This window comes from Pristiophorus japonicus, chromosome 8 (assembly GCF_044704955.1).
Source record: "Pristiophorus japonicus isolate sPriJap1 chromosome 8, sPriJap1.hap1, whole genome shotgun sequence".
Classification (NCBI taxonomy): domain Eukaryota; kingdom Metazoa; phylum Chordata; class Chondrichthyes; family Pristiophoridae; genus Pristiophorus; species Pristiophorus japonicus.
This window is the reverse complement of record NC_091984.1, coordinates 63121609-63145682: the sequence shown is the minus strand read 5'-3', so window position 1 is coordinate 63145682 and position 24074 is coordinate 63121609.

Below are 24074 nucleotides of genomic sequence, written 5' to 3'. Positions count from 1 at the left end.
TACTTTGATGGGAAGCGCAGTCCTGTTGGTGCTGGAAGGCTTTAGGTCTGCCTGTAGGAGCTGGCATATCTTTGTCAGCATTTCCTTTCAGAAATGCAGCCTTCTCACACACTGTTCCTCAGAGAGCTGGAGGTATAAGTTTGATGCCTGTAAATCCGTGGGGGGGGAGGTGGTGGGTGGTAAGGCCTCCTCCCCAGATTATTCGGCCTCTCCTCATCCGTGGCCCGACATGGCCAGCAGCTCTTCTTTTAGCTTGACGTCTCCTGGCAATAGCAACTAGCATGACACAGTGGCGAGCTACTAATGCCCCCATTAAATTCTCTCACTGACCTTGTAAGGACACTGTATTGGCAAATAAAAGTGTCGTTTGCAAGTTGGAGCTTCACACAGCGTGGTGTGTGCAACCGTTGCATTTAGTGTGACCTGTGATGTAGGATCCTCATCCCTCCATTTAGAAACACCGGCAATACTACCTGCTGCACCCTGGCACCGCCATATTTTTCAGACGTTTCCTGGGGCGAACGTTAAATGAGGCGTGAGGGCCGAATTTTCCATCTGGGGTGCTAGCGCAGTATGGCATGACGATTGATGTCACGATCTCAGTCAAACTGGAGGTCAGGGTGGTAAGTTTTTGTGCCACCGCAAATCAAGAGCCTAATTTACCGGTAGGCCGCTAAAACCTGGACGCCTGGCGTAATGCCCAGATATACCATTTACCACCCCTCCGGGGTGCATACAGGCACAAAAGAGCAGATAATCCAGCCCCTAAAGTGTAACCCATCAGGTCCAGAGAATTTGTCAGCATTAAATTTTTCCAGTAATTTTTCTTTACTAATATTATTTACTTTAAGTTCCTAACTCTTGTTCGAACCTTGATTACCCACAATTTCGGATATGTTCTTTGTGTCCTCAACTGTGAAAACAGACACAAAATATTTGTTTAATGTCTCTGCCATTTCCTTATTCCCCACAATAACTTCTCCTGTCTCTGCATTTAAGGGGTCCACGTTTACTTTCACGATTCGCTTCCTTTTTACATACTTGTAAACCCCCTAACAATCTGTTTTTATATTCTTGCTAGTTTACTTTCATCCTATTTTTTCCTCTTTATCAATTTCTTGGTCATCGTTTCTGATTTTTAAAACCCTTTCAATCCTTGGGCTTACTATTCTTGTTGGCGACATTGTAAGCTTCTTCTTTTAATCTAATACTATCCTCAGCTTCTCTTGTTTGCCAGGGTTGTACCACTTTTCCAGTGGAGTTTTCATTCCTTAAGGAATGTATATTTGTTGAGAATTAGGAATTATTTCTTTAAATGTTTGCCATTGCTTATCTACCATCATATCTTTTAATCTAATTTTCCAATCTACCTTTGTGAACTCACCCCTCATACCTCTGTAATGGTTTTGTTTAAATTTAATACCATAGTTTCAGACTTAATCACATCACTCTCAAACTTAATAGGAAATTCTATCATATTATGATCACTCTTCCCCAGAGGAACGTTTATTATAAGATTATTAATTAATCCTGTCTCATTACACATTACAAGATCTAAAATAGCCGGTTCCCTATTTGGTCCCTTGACATATTGCCCCAGAAATTACGGTCTCTCTGGGTCCGTGCTGAGTGTGTACGGACCCAGGAAGGCATCGCAAAAGCCGTTTTTCAGCGCACAATGCGCATGTGCTGAAAACTGGCTTTTCTGATCTGTCAAGCTCTGACAGATCATCCACATATCAGGAGCGAGAACATTTGCTTGGGCAAGATTGCAGTATTTACCCATATCTTGCCCAGCAAATATCCTCAAAACTCTTGCGCCTGATAAAAGCAGGCGCATAATCTACTTTTACAGGCATAAGAGTTTTAAAACATACTTAAAACATGAAAAATAAAATTAAACAAACACATTTTATTTTTTAAAACCCAGCCCACTACGTTAAATGTATTTTAAACCATAATTAAAAAAACTTTTTTAAAACTCGGAAAAATAATTTTTCTCTAAGATATTTATTAACTTTAATTTCAATTAATTTTAATTATGTGAGGTGTGTTTTTTATTTTTTATTTGGTGTTATTGTGTTTGTTTTTTTTCTCAATTAATAGCAATGAGAACTCGTAGATACGGAATTCTCATTGCATTTAATGAGAATGCAGTGGAATACTGTACCTGATTGGTTGAGCAGTCACATGTGACTGCATCTTCTGCGTGGGAACCTGGAGGATGGGAGCGTGCTCCACAGCGCAGGAAGAGAAGGCCTCCCAAACGGAATTCCACGTTCCTCCGGGACCACCAGGTACTTTTGGAAAAATTCTCCGGTCGGAGGCATTCATCCGAAAGAAGCCTCCGACTGGAATTTCAGGGCCAATGTTCCAGAAAACTGTCTCAAAAACATTCCATGAACTCATCCTCCAAGCTACTTTTGCCAATTTGGTTTGCCCTTTCTCTATGAAGATTAAAGTCCCCCATGATTATTGCATTACCCTTGTAACACGCTCCTCTAATTTCCTGATTTATACTCTCTCCAACACAATGATTACTGTTATGGCATCTATAAACTACCAATGTTTTCTGCCCTTTGTTATTTCGTAACTCCACGCATACTGATTCTACATCTGATTTTCTGGGTTAAGATCCTTTCTCTCTACTGCCTTTATCTGATCATTAATTTCAGGACTATTCCACCTCCTTTTCCATTTTGTCCATCTTTTCTAAAAGTCAAGTATCCGGGAATATTTAGTTCCCTACCTTGGTCACCCTGCAACCACATCTCAGTAATGGCTACTAGATCAAACCCATTTATCTCTATTTGTGCCATTAATTCATCTATCTGTGAGGAAGCAGCGAGAATATAAACTGGGAGCGGGAGGCCGACCACTGCATGGGCCTGAGAGGAAATAGCGAGGAGCAGTGAGAATATAAACAGAGAGCAGTGTTGAGAGAAAATAAAAATCCAGGAGTGACATCACAGGATTACTGGTAACTGATTGGTTGGTAAAGGTCACGCCATTTTGTTTTCCTCGAGTTAGGGGCCGAGGTTAAATAGCTGGTTAGAGATAAAGTAGGAGCTAGCAGAGTAGTAACTGTTAATATTATATTAGTTACTGTTAATACTATATTAAATTTGTAACTGTTAATAATATATATTAATAACTTGAGTTAGATACATCTTAGTCTTAAGTTTCTGTATAGTAGTTATTAGCCTATTAAATAGAGGCATGGCAGGGCAGCTCAGTCCCGTGGAATGCACATCCTGCACCATGTGGGAAGTCTAGGCTCCTTCCCGCGTCCTGGAAAAACACATGTGCAGGAAGTGTTATCAGCTGGAGATTAAACAGCAGGACTTCAAAGTTAGTAACCTCCAGATTACTCCCAGCGCCATGCACAAGTGAGCATAGAAATAGGAGGATAAAGCAGATGAATGCATGGCTGGAGAGGTAGTGCAGGAGGGAGTGCTTCCGATTCCGGTGGCAGTGGAACCAGTTCTAGGGGAGGAGGGACCTCAACAGGGCCGGAACCAATAACATAAGAACATAGGAGCAGGAGTAGACCATATGGCCCCTCGAGCCTGCTCCGCCATTCAATAAGATCATGGCTGATCTGATCATGGACTCAGCTCTACTTCCCCGCCCGCTCCCCATAACCCCTTATCCCATTATCGCTCAAGAAACTGTATATTTCTGTCTTAAATTTATTCAATGTCCCAGCTTCCATTGCTCTCCGAGGCAGCAAATTCCACAGATTTACAACCCTCTGAGAGAAGACATTCCTCCTCATCTCTGTTTTAAATGGGTGGCCCCTTATTCTAAGATCGTGCACTCTAGTTCTAGTCTCCCCCATCAGTGGAAACATCCTCTCTGCATCCACCTTGTCAAGTCCCCTCATAATCTTATACATTTCGATAAGATCACCTCTCATTCTCCTGAAGTCCAATGAGTAGAGGCCCAACTTACTCAACCTTTTCTCATAAGTCAACCCCCTCATCCCCGGAATCAACCTAGTGAACCTTCTCTAAATTAGCTCCAAAGCAAGTATATCCTTTCATAAATATGAAAACCAAAACTGCACGCAGTATTCCAGATGTGGCCTCACCAATACTTTGTATAGCTGTAGCAAGACTTCCCTGCTTTTATACTCCATCCCCTTTACAATAAAGGCCAAGATTCCATTGGCTGTCCTGATCACTTGCTGTACCTGCATACTATCCTTTTTTGTTTCATGCACAAGTACCTCCAGGTTCCGATGTACTGCGGCACTTTGCAATCTTTCTGCATTTAAATAATAACTTGCTCTTTGATTTTTTCTGCCAAAGTGCATGACCTCACACTTTCCAACATTATACCCCATCTGCCAATTTTTGCCCACTCACTTTATGTCTATGTCCTTTTGCAGATTTTTTGTGTCCTCCTCATACATTGCTTTTCCTCCCATCTTTGTATCGTCAACAAACTTGGCTACCTTACACTCAGTCCCTTCTTCCAAGTCGTTAATATAGATTGTAAATATTTGGGGTCCCAGCATTGATCCCTGCGGCACTCCACTAGTTACTGGTTTCCAACCAGAGAATGAACCATTTATCCCAACTCTCTGTTTTCTGTTAGTTAGCCAATCCTCTACCCATGCTAATATATTACCCCCAACCCCGTGAACTTTTATCTAGTGCGGTAACCTTTGATGTGGCACCTTGTCAAATGCCTCTGGAAGTCCAAATACACCACATCTGTTGTGTATCTGTAAAGCATGTACTCCCATGTTCCGCCACCAGGGAGCACATCCCCTGAAGTCCCAAGGGATCCTAGCATCCCTTGGGAGCACTGTATATAAGCCGGCCCCTTAAGGCCTGTTCCTCTCTCTGGAGTGTCTTAATAAAGACTGAGGTCACTGTTACTTTAACCTCCCTGAGTGCAGTCTCATCTGTGTTAGGAACACAATAACTGGCGACGAGTATACGAATCCAACGCAAAGATGCAGCAAACTGTGGGCATCCAGGAGAAGTTCTCGGAGGGTGAGGACTGGGAAGCTTATGTCGAATGGCTGGACCAGTACTTTGTAGCCAACGAGCTGGACGGAGAAGGAAGCGCTGCAAAAAGGAGAGTGGTCCTCCTCACGGTCTGCGGGGCACCGACCTACAGCCTCATGAAGAATCTTCTGGCTCCGGTGAAACCCACAGATAAGTCGTATGAGGAGCTGTGTACACTGGTTCGGGAGCATCTTAACCTGAGGGAGAGCGTGCTGATGGCGAGGTATCGATTCTACACGTGCCAGCGATCTGAAGGTCAGGAAGTGGCGAGCTACGTCGCCGAGCTAAGGCGACTTGCAGGACAATGTGAATTTGATGGCTACCTGGAGCAGATGCTCAGAGACTTTTTTGTACTGGGCATTGGCCACGAGACCATCCTACGAAAACTTTTGACTGTAGAGATACCGACCCTCAGTAAGGCCATTGCGATAGCACAGGCATCTATGTCTACCAGTGATAACACCAAACGAATCTCTCAGCACACAAGTGCTAGCAATGTTTATAAATTAACTGAAACTGTGTTTGCGAGCAGAAATGTACAGGGCAGAAACCACGAGTCTGCAACTGCCAGCAGGCCTCAGGTGACCCAGATGACTCAGAGTCCACAACAAAGGATGAATGCAAGGCAATTCACACCTTCTTGGCATTGTGGAGGCTTCCATTCAGCCTATTCATGCCGCTTCAAAGGGTATGTTTGCAAGAGCTGTGGAACAATGGGGCACCTCCAATGAGCTTGCAGATGAACTACAAACTCTGCAAAACCTGCGAACCACCATGTGGCAGAGGAAGATCGTTCCATGGTGGATCATAGCAATTTCGAGCCTCAGAGAGAGGAGGCAGATGCTGAAGTACATGGGGTGCACACATTTTCGACGAAATGTCCACCTATAATGCTAAATGTAAAATTGAATGGCTTACCCATAGCCATGGAACTGGACACTGGCACTAGCCAATCCATCATGAGTAAAAAGATGTCTGAGAGACTGTGGAGGAACAAGGCACTCAGACCAGCCCTGAGCCCCATCCACACGAAACTGAGAATGTACACCAAAGAGCTCATCACTGTCCTGGGCAGCGCCATGGTCAAGGTCACCTACGGGGGCACGGTGCATGAACTGCCACTCTGGATTGTCCTGGGCGATGGCCTCACACTGCTTGGAAGGAGCTGGCTGGGCAAAATCCGCTGGAACTGGGATGACATCCGAGCGCTAACTTATGTCAATGAGGCCTCATGTACCCAGGTTCTTAACAAATTTCCTTCCCTTTTTGAGCCAGGCATTGGAAACTTTTCCGGGGTGAAGGTGCGGATCCACTTGGTCCCAGATGCACGACCCATTCACCACAAGGCGCGAGCGGTACCTCACATGATGAGGGAGAGAGTAGAAATCGAGCTGGACAGGCTGCAACGCGAGGGCATCATCCCCCCAGTGGAATTCAGTGAGTGGGCGAGCCTGATTGTTCCAGTACTCAAAAGTGATGGCACGGTCAGAATTTGCGGCGATTATAAAGTAACTATTAATCGTTTCTCGATACAGGACCAATACCCGCTACCTAAGGCAGACGACCTATTTGCGATGCTGGTAGGAGGCAAGACGTTCACCAAGCTCGACCTGACTTCGGCCTACATGACGCATGAGCTGGAGGAGTCTTCGAAGGGAGGCTGCATCAACACGCACAAGGGACTGTTCATCTACAACAGATGCCTGTTTGGAATTCGGTCGGCTGCAGCGATCTTCCAGAGAAACATGGAGAGCCTACGCAAGTCGGTACCACGCACGGTGGTTTTTCAAGACGACACATTGGTCACGGGTCGGGACACCATCGAGCACCTACGAAACCTGGAGGAGGTCCACCAGCGACTGGATCGCGTAGGGCTGCGGCTGAAGAGGTCGAAATGCGTCTTCATGGCAACAGAAGTGGAGTTTTTGGGGAGAAAGATCGCGGCGGACGGCATTCGGCCCACAGACGCCAAGACAGAGGCTATCAGGAACGCGCCCAGGCCACAGAACGTCACAGAGCTGTGGTCGTTCCTGGGACTCCTCAACTATTTTGGTAACTTCCTACTGGGGTTAAGCACCCTGTTAGAGCCCTTACATGTATTATTACGTAAAGATGAGAACTGGGTATGGGAAAAAAAAAAACAGAAACATTTTATGCTCCAACAAGCTGCTTCTATTGTATATCCCGTGTAAAAGATTTGTGCTAGCACATGATGTGTCATCATACGGAGTCGGGTGTGTATTACAACAAGCTAACGTTGCGGGGAAGTTGCAACCTGTCGCCTATGCCTCCAGGAGCTTGTCTAAGGCTGAGAGAGCCGACAGCAAGATTGAGAAAGAGGCATTAGCGTGTGTGTTTGGGGTAAAAAAAGTGCATCAGTACCTGTTTGGCCTCAAATTTGAGCTGGAAACCGATCACAAGCCCCTCATATCCCTGTTCGCTGAAAACAATGGGATAAATACTAATGCCTCAGCCCGCATACAAAGGTGGGCACTCGCGCTATCAGCGTATAACTATACCATCCGCCACAGGCCAGGCACCGAGAGCTGTGCGGATGCTCTCAGTCGGCTACCATTGCCCAACACGGGGGTGGAAATGGCGCAGCCTGCAAACTTGTTGATGGTGGCGCAGCACACAGACTTGTTGATGGTCATGGAAGTGTTTGAAAATGATAAATCACCTGTCACGACCCGCCAGATTAGGACTTGTACCAGCCAAGGTCCTCTGCTGTCCCTAGTAAAAAACTGTGTACTGCATGGGAGCTGGGCCAGCATCCCCGTTGAAATGCAAGAGCGAATCAAGCCATTCCAGCGGCGAAAGGACGAGCTGTCCATTCAGGCAGACTGCCTGTTGTGGGGTAACCGCCTAGTGCTACCAAAAAAGGGGAGGGAGACATTCATCTCTGATCTCCACAGCACACACCCGGGTATAGTAATGATGAAAGCGATAGCCAGATCCCACGTGTGGTGGCCCGGTATCGACTCTGACTTAGAGTCCTGTGTACGGCAATGCAGCGTGTCTGCTCAGTTGAGCAACGCGCCCAGAGAGGCACCACTAAGTTTGTGGTCCTGGCCTCCAGACCATGGTCGAGGATCCATGTCGACTATGCGGGCCCGTTTCTCGGTAAAATGTTCCTGGTGGTGGTGGATGCTTTTTCAAAATGGATTGAATGTGAAATAATGTCGGGAAGTACTGCCACCACCACCATTGAAAGCCTGAGGGCCATGTTTGCCTGCCTGACATACTGGTCAGTGACAGTGGGCCATGTTTCACCAGTGCTGAATTTAAAGAATTCATGACCCGCAATGGGATCAAACATGTCACCTCGGCCCCGTTTAAACCAGCCTCCAATGGGCAGGCAGAGCGGGCAGTACAAACGATCAAACAGAGCCTTAAACGAGTCACAGAAGGCTCACTCCAAACCCGCCTGTTCCGAGTACTGCTCAGCCACCACACGAGACCCCACTCACTTACAGGGGTGGCCCCGGCTGAGCTACTCATGAAAAGGACACTTAAAACCAGACTCTCGCTGGTTCACCCCAACCTGCATGATCAGGCAGAGAGCATGCGGCAGCAATAAAATGTAAATGATGGTCGCGCCACTGTGTCACGGGAAATTGATCTGAATGACCCTGTGTATGTGCTAAACTATGGACATAGTTTAGCACATACCAAGTGGATCTCGGGCACGGTGATAGCTAAAGAAGGAAGTAGGGTGTTTGTAGTCAAACTAGACAATGGACAAATTTGCAGAAAGCACCTGGACCAAACGAGGCTGCAGTTCACAAACTGCCCTGAACAACCCACAGCAGACACCACCTTTTTCGAGACCACACCCAAAGGATCAACGACACCACCCTGGACCAGGAAATTGAACCCATCACGCCCAACAGCCCAGCAAGGCCAGGCTCACCCAGCAGCCCTGCAGGGCCAACAACACGCCAGCCCAGTGAGGGCACAGCCAACACACCAGAACAGACATTTGTACCGAGGCGGTCCACAAGGGAAAGAAAGGCTCCCGACCGCCTCACCTTGTAAATAGTTTTCACTTTGATTTTGGGGGGGGGGGGGGAGTGATGTTGTGTATCTGTAAAGCTTGCACTCCCATGTTCCGCCACCAGGGAGCGCATCCCCTGAAGTCCCAAGGGATCCCAGCATCTAAGGCCTGTTCCTCTCTCTGGAGTGTCTTAACAAAGACTGAGGTCACTGTTACTTTAACCTCCCTGTGTGCAGTTAGGAACACAATACAATCCACTGGTTCCCCTTTATCCACCCTGTTCGTTACATCCTTAAAGAACTCCAGCAAATTTGTTAAAAATGACTTCCCCTTCATAAATCCATGCTGACTCTGCCTGACCGAATTTTGCTTATCCAAATGTCCTGCTACTGCTTCTTTAATAACGGACTCCAATATTTTAGCAACCACAGATTTTAGGCTAACTGGTCTATAGTTTCCTGCTTTTTGTCTGCCTCCTTTTTTAAATAGGGGCATTACATTTGCAGTTTTCCAATATGCTGGAACCTCCCCAGAATCTAGGGACCTCAGGGGTTGCGCTCTCTGGTGGCGGAACATGGGAGTGCATGCTTTACAGATACACAACATCACTCCCCCACCACCCCCCAAAGTCAAAGTGAAAACTATTTACAAGGTGAGGCGGTCGGGAGCCTTTCTTTCCCTGGTGGACCGCCTCGGTACAAACCAGGGGACATAGTCTTAGGATAAGGGGTAGGCCATTTAGGACTGAGATAAGGAGAAACTTCTTCACTCAGAGATTTGTTAACCTGTGGAATTCCCTGCCGCAGAGAGTTGTTGATGCCAGTTCATTGGATATATTCAAGAGGGAGTTAGATATGGCCCTTACGGCTAAAGAGATCAAGGGGTATGGAGAGAAAGCAGGAAAGGGGTACTGAGGGAATGATGAGCCTGATCTTATTGAATGGTGGTGCAGGTTTGAAGGGCTGAATGGCCTACTCCTGCACCTATTTTCTATGTTTCTATGTTTCTATGTCAGTCGATGCGAGATACCCTGGCAGCACCCATGATGCGTTCATCCTACGCGACAGCGTTATATCTGACATGTTTGAGCAGCAGCCAGAAGGGCAGAGCTGGCTACTGGGAGACAAAGGGTACGGCCTGGCCACCTGGCTCATCACGCCCCTACGCATAACACGGACGGAAGCTGACCATCAATACAACATGGCGCACATTGCGATGCGCAGCATCATAGCGAGGACCATTGGCATCTTGAAACAGCATTTCCGATGCCTGGACCATTCCGGAGGCCACTTGCAATACTCTCCTAAGATTGTCGGTCAGTTCACTGTTGTGTGCTGCATGCTGCATAACTTAGCCATCATGAGGCAGCAGGAGTTGGTAATGGAACCAGAAGACCCACATGAGGGACCAGTGCCTGATGATAGTAATTTGGAAGAGCAGGATGAGGATGATGATGATGATCAGGAAAGCATGCAAGTGCCTGATGCCGGAGCACGAGGTCGGAGGAGGGCGTCCATCGTGTTCCTTTAACGATTGCTCGAGCCCTGCGCCAGCAGCTCATCCGTGAATGAGGCTGCACCTCCCTCGTCCAGCTCCTGCTCTGGCTCCAGCTTCCGCCCCTGTTCATCTGGCTCTCTCAACCCCCCAACCCCCGCCCCCACCAGCTCCCGCTGCGACCCCCGCCCAGCTCCCCCCCGGACACCCCCCCCCCCCAGCTCCCGCTCCGACGACCCCCCCCCCCCAGCTCCCGCTCCGCGACCCCCCCCCCCAGCTCCCGCTCCGCGATCCCCCCCAGCTCCCGCTCCGACGACCCCCCCCCCCAGCTCCCGCTCCGCGACCCCCCCCCCAGCTCCCGCTCCGCGATCCCCCCCAGCTCCCGCTCCGCGACCCCCCCCCCAGCTCCCGCTCCGCGATCCCCCCCAGCTCCCGCTCCGACGACCCCCCCCCCCAGCTCCCGCTCCGCGACCCCCCCCCCAGCTCCCGCTCCGCGATCCCCCCCAGCTCCCGCTCCGACGACCCCCCGCCCCCAGCTCCCGCTCCGACGACCCCCCCCACCCGAAGTCTTCGGCCCGGCTTCTTCACGTCAGCCGGGCCCGTTCAGCCTCCCCCCTCTTCTCTTCCCCTCCCTCCCTCCCTCTACTCTCCCCCTCCCTCCCTCCCTCTACTCTCCCCCCTCCCTCCCTCCCTCTACTCTTCCCCTCCCTCCCTCTCCTCTCCCCCTCCCTCCCTCCCTCCCTCCCTCTCCTCTCCCCTCCCACCCCCTCCTCTCCCCCACCTCCCTTCCTCTCTTCTCCCCCCTCCCTGATGAGAGTGAGAGAGAGACACACAGACAGACAGAGAGAGAGAGCGACACACTGGGGGGGGGGGCCCATCCCAGCATGCTGTTGGAGGGCTCCTGGTCCTGCAGTCGGTGAGTAGGACATTTTTTATTTATTGATTTTAAATTTTTTAAAATTTTTTAATTAATTTTTTTTGATTGATTTATTGGTTGATTTATTGATGTATTTATCATTTATTATTGATGATGGCTCTTTATTTGTAAAACTGAATTGTTTAATGTTTGTAAAGTTCCCTTCCCCCCCCCCCCCCCCCCAGTTCCCTACGCCTCATTTGTAACCTACGCCTGATTTTCTAAGTGTAGGCAAGGTTTTTCTGAGCGTACAAAAATCTACACTTACTCCATTCTAAGTTAGTTTGGAGTATGTTTTCACTGCCTAAACTTTCAAAACAGACGTAAGTGGCCGGACACCCCCCCTTTTGAAAAAAAAAATCTGTTCCAAACTGAAACTGTTCTAACTGACTAGAACTGGAGCAAACTAAATGCCGAGAATTGCAATTTCTAAGATACTCCATTCTAAACCAGTTGCTCCAAAAAAACAGGAGCAACTCAGGCCGAAACTTGGCCCCATAAACTTGTAAAGTTACAAAAGTTACAAAACAATTTCAATGTGAAAAATCTTACACTCTTAAGATCACTTAAACTTCAAGATCACTTTTTAGGTGCAAAATTAAATAAGTTACAAAATGTGAGAGCATTTACACTGTAAGATCACTTCACAACCCTAAGATCACTTATAAGTTGTAAAGTTACAAAAATTACAAAACAATTTCAATTGGAAAAACGTCACTACAGTTACATCAAGAACAAGAACAAAAGCAGCAAAGAAAGGCTGCAACCATGTCTCATCCACATCTCAATGAATGTTTACTTCTTCATGGGGGTGTCATTTGATTGGCCAGGCTGTGTGCCCTTATTGCAGCAGCTACCTCACCCAAGCACTCCCTGACGGCCTGTGCTGTCGCTTGCACTCCCTCGGACATTCCCTCCCTCATTTCCCGTGTCATTACTGCTATTTCTCCCGTCAGTACCATTACCTCTTCACCCACTGCACTGACGTTGCCCACGAGTGATCGGGTAAGCTCATTGGTCTCCACACCCAATGCCACAACCTGAGCTGCAGCTGTTGCACGCTGCATCTTAGGAGAACGTGTTTCCAATCTCCTTCTCTTCTGCCTGGGTCTGCCTCACGGCACCACTACACTGGGAGCCACGGGCTAGAACGGTGGGACCCTGGGTGTTCCAAATAGCAGCACTCGAGTGCGAGCCGTGGGCTGGGACGGTGGGGCAGTGGGTGTAAACTGCTGCATTACATCAGCAGCACCACTGGGACCTGCAACGTCGGAATCATAACCATGGAAGGTGGAAGCAGAACCTATGCAAGTGGGAGGCGCAGGCTGGGATGGTGGGGCAGTGGCTGTAAACTGCTGGATTACACCAGCAGCACCACTGGGACCCGCAACATCGGAATCAAAACCATGGAAGGTGGAACCAGAACCTATGCAATGCGTTGAAACTCTGATGTCTGCTAATGTGGGCTCATAAATATTAAGTTGGAAGGTCTCCCCTGAAGACATTTCCGTCACCGCCTGCAGCCAACCTTGGTCTGGATCGTCCGCATCTAGTTCTTCTGGTTCTTCTTCTGGATCTTCAGGATTGGCATCATCATCTACTGCAAAATATATCATAACAGTCAAATGTTTAGCAGCAGAGGAGGGGGCAGGATGGGTGGCATGAGTACTCTCACACATAACAGGCCAGGCAGCAGGTTGATTTGAAGGGCCACGATGCATTTTCAGGACTTACCCTCTTCCTCGCGTGTGGGCCCAGCTTGTGCTGTACGGATTGCTTTTCTCCATGTACGACTCATCATAGCAGCGACCCTCTGTTCCAAGGGTGTCAGTGGATGCAGATTTGGCGTGCCTCCTCCTGTTTGAGTTGCTTCCCTTTTGTTGTGGGCCAATTTCTTCTGCAAAGATTAAAATATAACTTTTTACACTTTCTGCAGGGTGGGACACATATAGATAGTCACATTTACAATTACGATTCCATTGAAAAATGAAAATATTACTTACAGTAACTACTTGACCAAGGTCGTGCCATTTACTTTTACACTGGCTTCCAGATCTCCTGGTATGCACCACTGCACAGTAACCTTCTGCAACTAGGTTCCAGCGTTTCTTCATTTCTTTGGGTGACACTTTTATGCGACCTCTGTTGCTGGTATCTAGCTCCTGCCATCTCTGCTCAATGACGTTAACTAATGTCTCCACTTCCTCATGCAAGAAATTCTTTGTTCTTGGTGGACGTTGTTCCATTGCTGTATTCAATTGACACTCTGATTTTTCAAAACACACAGTCCTTATTTTGCATGCACCCATGCAGCACTGTTCTGGAAGTTTAGCAGCAATAAACAGCACTCACTGATTTCAGCAGGTGATTTCTTCAACAGTGCTGCTAAAAGCATTCCTTCAGGCACAAAAATTCAGCAAAAATCACTCACAAGCCTTTCCACAGCTCCTCAAAACAAAACAGCACTTTTCCTGATGTACCTTTAAAAATGGCCGAGTGCCAATGTTTGTATCACACTGCGCATGCGCTCACACTCTAACGTGCATGTGCAGGGCTGCCGGCACGACGTCAGCTTCTGTGAGCTAGCCCCGCCCCCCTGCTGGCAGAGAATTGGCGCGACACTTTGGCCCTGCCCCCCGCAGATGCTTCCTTGCCGCGCCGGCCTGGAACGGGCCCGATTTGGAGCGGAGAATCTCGCAGCAAGTATGAGGCGCACTTTTTAGCCCACAAAACAGGCGTGCCTCTCGGAGGTGCGCCGTTCTAAACGCGGCCCGAAATTTCCCCCAATAGAGAGAGAAACATAGATACATACAGGAACATGGACAAAGAAAGAGAACCACAGATAAATACAGTGACAGATAGAGAGGGAGAGACAGACATAGATTACAGAGAAAGATTGGGCCACAGAAAAAGAAAAAAAGAGAGAAAACCAAAAATACGCAGAAAACAATAGAAATAAAGAAAGAGACAAGCAGAAGCAGAGATAGAAAATGTTTCTACTCATTTACTATCAACCACGAACATGTAATTTGAGCAACCCATGTGAAGGCAGACTTGGAAAATATAAAAACGAGGCAATTTTGGTCAACAGCTTCAGTAATTTTGATCCAATGTAATATTCAATGTAATAATGATCCAATGTTCCCTGCATAATAAAAAATATAGTGCCTGGAGTGATAAAAAATACTTTCAATTTACTGAGATGTTATTTATGTGTCTGTGATTGTAGCTTTATTCTTATAAGAAGCATGTTTTTCCTGTTTGTGTAATTGAAGTTAGTTCTACTTTAATCATTAATTCGCATTGCTGAACTTCAAGGAACATTTATTCTGTGGTGCAGAATTAACAGGCTTTGTTTGGCAGTGGATGGAGCAGGAGGGGTCTATAGACTACACCCACCAGCAATTTTTTCCCCTTATTATTTCTTATTTCCACTCAAACTGATTCAACATCTTGATCTTCTGAGCCAATATTGTTTCTCACTAATGCACTGATCTCATCCTTTATTAACAGTGCTGCCCCACCTCCTTTTCCTTTCTGTCTGTCCTTCTGAATTGTCAAATATCCCTGAATATTTGGATCCCAGCCTTAGTCACCTTGCAACCACGTCTCGGTAATGGCTATCAGATCAAACCTATTTACATCTATTTGAGCCATCAACTTATCTATTTTGTTACGAATGCTGCGTGCATTCAGATAAAGAGCTTTTAAATTTTTTTTTTTTTACCATTTTTTAGTTTTAGTTTGCTTTTATTGCCCATCGCAGATTGCCCCCCCCCAAAATATATAATTGAGCAACTTCGGGTGCAGAGTCTTTGATATGAATGAGTTAGACAAGCTGACTTACTTATGATTGCTTGTTCGGTATATTACATTTTTAAAAATTTGTTCCTGGGATAAGGGCGTCGCTGGCAAGACCAGCATTTATGGACATGTTTATTTGCAATAGCGAAATGCTCTGATTCGGTCCCCTTGATCACATGACCTGATTGCTGTTTGGTCCCCATGCAGTTTCTCTGGAATATGTAATTAGAACCGCCCTGTCTTCATAAACAGTGACTTTGCAAAGTGTAATTCGAGCCATTCTGACTTCCGACTCCACAGGTTAAAACCTCCCCGCCCCCCCTGCCCAAGTTCCTGACCCATACCCCAGCCCAACTTCATGCCCCCCAGCCCAAGTTCCTGCCCCATCCCAGCCCAAGTGCCTGACTTCCCTCAAGCTTCTGAACTTTTCCCCCCAAGTTTCTGATCCTCCTCCCACCCCTACCCCCCAAGTTCCTGACCTGACCTGCTCCCTCTGCCCAAGTTCCTCCCCCATGGATTCATAACCTTGTCAACAAGTTCCTGACTTTAGCCCCACCCACCCCCCCGCCCCCTCTGCCTCATACCATGGATGGGGCATTGTGTGTGGGTCACAGATTGTTAACAGGTTTATTAGGTATGAAGTGAATAGTGAAAGTGTCATGATGTCCGGATTTCGACACTCCAATTATGTCACTTGCCACACACAAACCAAGCTTCCGAGAAATCAATCAGGTGTAGGGGGAAGGAGAGGGAGAATGTGGTGTGGGTGTAAAGGGGGTGGGGTTGGAAGAACATGATCTGTCTTCCTTGAATTCCCTCTCTTTCTTTCTCTCTTCCCTCCGATTGCCTCTACCCCCAGCCTCAGTCTCTCTGCCCCACTCCTTCTCCCTGCCCCCAGTATCTCTCTCCCCCAATCTCTCTCTCTCTCCTCCCATATCTTTCTCTCTCTGCCCCTAGTCTCTCTCTCTCTCTCTATCTCCAGTCTCTCTCTCTCTATCCCCCATCTCTCTCGCTCATCCCCAGTCTCTCTTTCTCTCTTTCTGCCCCAGTCTCACTCTCTCCCCAGTCTCTCTCCCTCTGCCCAGTCTCTCTCTATATCCCCCAGCCTCTGCCCTCCCAGTCACTCTTTCTCTCTGCCCCATACTTTATCTCTCTCTCCCCCCAATGTCTCTCTCTATACCCCAGTCTCTCTCTCTCTCTGATCCAATCTCTCTCTCTCTCCCGAGTTTCTCGCTCTCTCTCCCCCCAGTCTCTCTCTCTTCTCCATCTTCTATCTCTCTCCCCAATCTCTCTCTCTCTCTCTCTCTACCCCAGTCTCTCTCTCTCTCTCCCCCAGTCTCTCTCTCTCTCTCTCTCCCCAGTATCTCCATCTCCTCCCAGTCTCTCTCTCTCTCTCTCCTCCAGTCTCTCTCTCTCTCTCTCTCCCCCAGTCTCTCTCTCCCTCAGTCTCTCTCTCCCCCAGTCTCTCTCTCTCTCCCCCAGTCTCTCTCTCTCTCCCCCAGTCTCTCTCTCTCTCCTCCAGTCTCTCTCTCCTCCAGTCTCTCTCTCCTCCAGTCTCTCTCTCCCCAGTCTCTCTCTCTCCCCCAGTCTCTCTCTCTCTCTCTCCCCCAGTCTCTCTCTCCCCCAGTCTCTCTCTCTCTCTCCCCCAGTCTCTCTCTCTCTCCCCCAGTCTCTCTCTCTCTCTCTCCCCCAGTCTCTCTCTCTCCCCCAGTCTCTCTCTCCCCCAGTCTCTCTCTCCTCCAGTCTCTCTCTCTCTCCCCCAGTCTCTCTCTCCCTCAGTCTCTCTCTCCCCCAGTCTCTCTCTCTCTCCCCCAGTCTCTCTCTCTCTCCCCCAGTCTCTCTCTCTCTCCTCCAGTCTCTCTCTCCTCCAGTCTCTCTCTCCTCCAGTCTCTCTCTCCCCCAGTCTCTCTCTCCCCAGTCTCTCTCTCTCCCCCAGTCTCTCTCTCTCTCTCCCCCAGTCTCTCTCTCCCCCAGTCTCTCTCTCTCTCCCCCAGTCTCTCTCCCCCAGTCTCTCTCTCTCTCTCTCCCCCAGTCTCTCTCTCCCCAGTCTCTCTCTCCCCCAGTCTCTCTCTCTCTCCCCCAGTCTCTCTCTCTTCCCCCAGTCTCTCTCTCTCTCTTTCCCAGTCTCTCTCTCTCTCCCCCAGTCTCTCTCTCCCCCAGTCTCTCTCTCTCCCCCAGTCTCTCTCTGCCCCCAGTCTCTATTTCTATCCCCCAGTCTCTCTCTCTCTATCCTCCAGTCTCCCCCTCTCTCTGCCCCAGTCTCTCTCCCTTTCCCCCACTCTTTCCCCTCTCAGTCTCTCTCCCCCTCGGTCTCTCTCTGCTTCCCAGTCTATCTCTCTCTGCTCCAGTTTTTCTCTCTCTGCTCCCAGTCTCTCTCTCTATCCCCAATCTCTCTCTCTGCCTAAGTCTCTCTCTCTGCCCCCAGTCTCTCTTTCTCTATCCTCCAGTCTCTCTCTCTCCCCACAGTCTCTCTCTGTCCCAATCTCTCTCTCTCTCTCTCTGCCCCAATCTCTCTCTCTCCCAGTCTCTTTCTCTGCCCCAATCTCTCTCTCTCTCTCTCCCAGTCTCTTTCTCTGCCCCAATCTCTCTCTCTCTCTGCCCCAATCTCTCTCTCTCCCAGTCTCTTTCTCTGCCCCAATCTCTCTCTCTCTCTCCCAGTCTCTTTCTCTGCCCCAATCTCTCTCTCTCTCTGCCCCAATCTCTCTCTCTCCCAGTCTCTTTCTCTGCCCCAGTCTCTCTCCCCCTCTCTCTCTGCCCCAGTCTCATTCTCTCTCCCCTCAAGTCTCTCTCTCTGCCTCAGTCTCTCTCTCTGCCCTAGTCTCTCTCTCTCCCCACCTCAGTCTCTCTCTCTCTCTGCCCCAGTCTCTCTCTCTCTACCCAAAACTATCGCTCTCTTTCTTCCCCCAATCTCTCTTTATCCCCCAGTCTCTCTCTGCCCCAGTCTCTCTCTCTCTCTCATCAATACTGGATGAGCAGAAATGTTCCCCAATTAAATATTGGGAAGACCAAGTCAGGATCACCCATTACCCCTGTCCTTTCTGACCTACCTTGGCTCCCGGTTAAACAACGCCTCGATTTAAAAATTCTCAACCTCGTTTACAAATCACTCCATGGCTTTGCCTCTTCCTATCTCTGTAATCTTTTTCAGCCTCACAACCCCACAAGATGACTGTGCTCCTCTAATTCCGGCCTCTTGAACATCCCTCATTATAATCGCTTAACCATCGGTGGCCGTGCCTTCAGCTGTTTGGACCCTAAGCTCTGGAACTCCCTCCCTAAACCTCTCCACCTCTCTTTCCTCCTTAAGATGTTCCTTAAAACCTACCTCTTTAACCAAACTTTTGGTCATCTGCCTTAATTTCTTCTTTTATGGCTCGGTGTCAAATTTATCTGTTTTGTCTTGTGAAACGCCTTGGGACGTTTTAATACGTTAAAGGCGCTATATAAATAAAAGTTATTATTATTACCACAGTTTCTCTCTCCCCTGCCCTCCCAGTCTCTGTTTTTCCCCCCAGTCCCTCTCTCTCCCCCAGTCTTTCTCTCTCCCCCCGTCTATCTCTTCCCAGTCTCTCTCTCTCTCTCTACCCCAGTCTCTCTCTCTCCCTCACTCTCTTTCTCTACCCCAGTCTCTCTCTCTCCCAGTCTCTCTCTATCCCAGCTTCTCTCTCTCCCCTCCTAGTCTCTCTCCCCCTAGTCTCGTTCTCTCTCCCTATCTCACTCTCTCCCCCCCAGTCTCTCTCTCCCCCCTCAGACTCTCTCTTTCTCCCCAGTCTCTCTCTCAGTCTCTCTCTCTCTCCCCCCAGTCTCTCTCTCTACCCCAGTCTCTGTCCACCCCCCCCCCCAAGTCTCTCTCTCTCTGCCCCATTCTCTCTCTCTCCCCTTATTTCTCTCTTGTGATATATTCCTTAAGACATCACTAACAAACACATTACACAAGATGGCTCTTACTGGAAACTGTCATCATGTGACCTTGCCACATGATCTTTTTATTTTACGTCAGGAGTTGCATTATCATAGTAGTCCACTAGGTGGAGCAGTAGTCCACTAGAGGGAGCTCTATTTACACTTCTCCTTCCTTACTGAAAAAGTAATCATAACAAAATAATCATCATACATAATTTGCATGGTTTTACTCAACAAAAGATATGGACTTATTTTGCCATATTTACAAATCAAACTTAACCACCGGTTTTCTGTTTCAAAGAGGATACCTTCTCTCACGAACAGAACTTTTCAAACTTAGTGTCGAACTTAGACTCATTCCTGAGGAGAGTTTTTCTCTAAGGGCAACCCTTGATCTACATTTGAACTCTCTACAACTTCAGACTGTTTGTCTGCCTGATTCGAACTCAGATTTAAATTCTGACTTTCTCTTGGACTTGTTTCTAGTACATCTGATGTAGGATATGCTACTGGTACTAGACTATCTGACGAGTCAGAAATAATCGAATCATTCAACTTTCAACTCCTTCCACATCTGTAGGTAAAATATGATCAATGTGAACAAACCTAACCTGTCCATGATCAAACATCTTGACCAAATATGTGCGAGGACCACATATCTTCACCACTCTTTCTGGTAACCACTTTAACAATTTATGGTGATGGTTCTTCAACTCTAACGTTCTGATTCAGTTTCACACTTCTCTCTCTTACCTGACTTCTATCATAATTCTCTTTCTGCCTTAATTGTTTCTCTTCTACTGACTGTGCGAGGTGCTGACAAAATTAAAGCCCATCTCTGCAGTTGGGCTGCAGCTAATGTTAGAACTGGGGACTTTGGATGGAGGATTGCTGTCGGGCTTATGGTCTGTAATAATGGTAAACTTACGACCATACAAGTATTTGTGGAATGTCTTGACCCCAAAAATTAATGCCAAAATTTCCTTTTCAATTTGTGCATAATTACGCTCACTGGCACTGAAAGTGTGTGAAACAAAAGCAATTGGTCTCTCCTCCCCACTATGTAGTACATGAGAGGTCACTGCTCCAACTCATATAGAGAGGCATCACATGCTAGCTTGATCTCCTTAGATACATCATAGTGAAGGAACATGGTATTCTCTACCAACTAGCTTTTATACTCCTTGAATGCTGCATCGCATTCTTCTGACCACTTCCAATGGACCTATTTTTCAACAGTTCATTCAGTGGATGTAACACTAAGTATCAGAGAAAGATATTCATCCAGTCTTCATTCATAGGAATGAATTGTCCATAGATAAAGATTGTATCATGTGGGGTGCAAGAGTGGTTATCCCAAATAAATTCAGGTCCAATCTATTAGGAGATCTTCATGACCGGCACCTGGGAATGTGCTTGACCAAGAGTTTTGCATGCAGTTACTTATGGTGGCCAGGTCAAGATAAAGATAGAATACATCGTTAGTCAGTGAATAACATATCAATTGGTAAGCAAGAAAGCACCATCAGTACCGTTACAGCCATGGAAATGGCCTCACAGGGTGTGGCAAAGGTTACATATTGCTAGAAGGACAGCAATTGTTCATTGTGATTGATAACCATTCGAAATGTGTAGAGGTGTTTCTGATGCGGAAAATAACAACAAGTAAAACACTCGACCAGTTGCGAAGATTATTTTCTTCATATGACCTCCCAGAAGAAATTGCGTCTGATAATGGACCACAATTTTGTTCAGAAGAATTTGCACAGTTCATGAGCAGAAATGGTGTGAAACATACCCCAAAGTTCCACCATAACACCCTGCTTCAAATGGTGCAGCAGAGCGCACAGTACAAATTGTAAAACGTGCCCTCATCAAACAAATTTTGGATCCAAATCCAAAGAAACGACAGGTGTTGTTGGACCACAATTTGGCTATTTTTCTAATTATGTATCGTAATACTCCTTATACAACTACTGGTAAAACACTAGCAGAGTTGTTTCTCAAACGACAGCCACGAACTAGGTTCTTGTTGTTAAAACCAAACTTGGCACAGTCAGTAGAAGAGAAACAATTAAGACAGAAAGAGAATCATGATAAAGGTAGAGTAAGAGAGAGAAGGGCGAAATTAAATCAGAAGATGAGAGTGAAGAACCATCACCATAAATGGGTAACGTGGTTACCAGGAAGAGTGGTGAAGATATGTGGTCCTTGCACATATTTGGTCAAGATGTTTGATCATGGACAGGTTAGGTTTGTTCACATTGATCATATTTTACCTACAGATGTGAAAGGAGTTGAAAGTTGGAATGATTCGATTATTTCTGACTCATCAGATAGTCTTATTACAAGTAGAGTACCAGTAGCATATCCAACATCAAATGTACTAGCAACAAGTCCAAGAGAAAGTCAGAATTTAAGTCTGAGTCCGAGTCAGGCAGACAAACAATCTGAAGTTGTAGAGAGTTCAAATGTAGATCAAGGGCATTCCTTGGAGGAAAATTCTCCTCAGGATCAGCCTAGAATGAGTTTAAGTTTGACACCATGTTTGGAAGGTTCAGTTCGAGAGTGAAGGTATCCTCTTTGAAACAGAAAACCAGTGGTTAAGTTTGATTTGTAAATATGGCAAAATAAGTCCATGGGCTAGATTTTCCATTATTTTTGCATGCATATCACCCACTTAACATCCATTTTAACGCTGAAATGAGGTGTAACGCCCATATATCGCCCATTTAGGCACAAAATGGAAGCTGTCGCCAATTTCTCGGTCACTTATCGCCAAGCGCTACTTTCGGCATGTGCGCAACACTGAGAAAAAATAATACCGCCTGCCCACTTTTTTTGGGAAAAATCATCAGAATGGCTGATCCCAACGCCCATAATATCGGTGATCGTTACTTTTGGCACGTAATTAACGCCGATATTTAATAATACCGATCGGCCACTGTTTTTTGTCGTAAAGATCAAATTTGCCAAAACTAATGCCCAGTATATCGCCCATCCTTACTTTCGGCACCTCGCACACATCTTGCCAACAATATCGCTCGCTAAAAAAACCACAGTGAAAAAGTTGAACTAACCAGAACTACTCACAGCCGTATGGACGCCATGTTCTAAATCGCAGGTCGCATCATTTAAAAGTCTGCTCTGCTTCAACCTCGTGGGAGTTCAGATGTATTCTGGAGGTGTTTTGAGATTATGTGAATATCTGAACAAACATCTTATCTTACTGTGGACGATTGGAATTTACTTGGTGTCTTAGAGGGGACATTCATTCTTTGTGAACAATCGGTGTAAAGCAGATAACTATTGGAATGGGGCCTGTCATTTCTCACCCTCTCCAGATGACCATGCACATGCTGCAGACTAGAGATGGCAGAATGTATGCTAGACAGCATCATGTGCCCAATGTAAGACGTGCCAGACTGATGAGGAGGACCAGAAGTTACATCCTCCACAAGTACAGGGAGAAGCAGTCTTACCTCAACTTGTGCGACACCACCTGCCTTCGGAGACTGCACTTCCACAAAGAGGTTATCAGTGAGATATGCCAGCTCATCAAGGGAGATCTGCAGCCTGCCAGCACCATCAGGACCGCACTGTCCATCGAGGTCAAGGTCACCGCGGCACTGTCGTTCTACGCATCGGGTTACTTTCAGGCCTCAGCTGGCGATATTTGCGGTATATCTCAGCATGCCACACATTGCTGCATTGGAAAGCTCGCTGAAGCCCTGTACGCATGCTGGATGGACTTTAGCAGCTTCCCTATGACCAGGGAGGCTCAGACTGAGAAGGCTTTAGGATTCTACCAAATTTCTAACTTTCACAAGGTGCAGGGAGCAATAGACTGTACCAATATCATGGTGCGGGCACCTTTTCAGGATGCAGAGGTTTTCAGGAACCACAAGGGATTCCACTCCCTGAATGTGCAACTCGTTGTCGACCACCAGCAAATTATTATGGCAGTAAATGCTAAATTTCCGGGAAGCATCCATGATGTTCACATCCTGTGTGAGAGCACTGTATCTGACATGTTTACCAATCAGCCACAAGGTCAATGCTGGATGCTTGGTGACAAAGGATATGGCCTCGCCACCTGACTGATGACCCCCCCTGCGTGACACCCACACTGAAACCGAGAAGCGATACAACGAGAGCCATAGATCCACTCGCAATATCGTGGAGAAAACCATTGGAGTGCTTAAGCAGTGCTTTAGATGCCTGGACCACTCAGGAGGCGAGCTCCAATACCACCCTGAGCAGGCAGCTCAATTTGTGATGGTGTGCTGCATGCTGCACAACTTGGCTTTCAGGAGGGGACAAGAATTGCCTGAAGGGTTTGAAGGTCCACCTCAGGAGAGAGAGGAAAAAGAGGACAAGGAGGTGGATGCTGACATTGGGCCAGACAATCAGGCTGATGCTGAAGCCATGCCCCCACCACCCTCTATACCGCAGGAAAGGGCGTGTGGTGGCATCATAACTGCAAGACTCTTACGTCAGGAGCTCATAAATGAGCACTTTGCTTGAAAGAACATTGGTGGTATTACAAAGCTGCAACGCTGCTGGGTGTGCAGGTCATACATCAATGGTGTGTACCACCTTGGTGACAGTTAAAGTGTAAGATGATTCAAGTTAAGTGTAATTATACCCCTTCATGTTAAGGAATCACCAGTGTGTAACGGTGCAGCTATCTGAGTCAATGCGCAACAACGTTATTGATATGTCCTTACTATACAGTATAAATGCACACGAGGCCCATACTTGAGAGAAGGTCATTCTGTGACCAGTTACCTTTATTACCAAGACCTCAAGTGATGAAGGTGGGTGAAGCTTCCCCTTTTATACCTGAAAGGCCAGGTTAGGAGTGTCTCCCACAAGTTCACCCCCTTGTGGTCAATGTTCTCAACTTATACATGGGTTACAGTGACAGTTGAATACA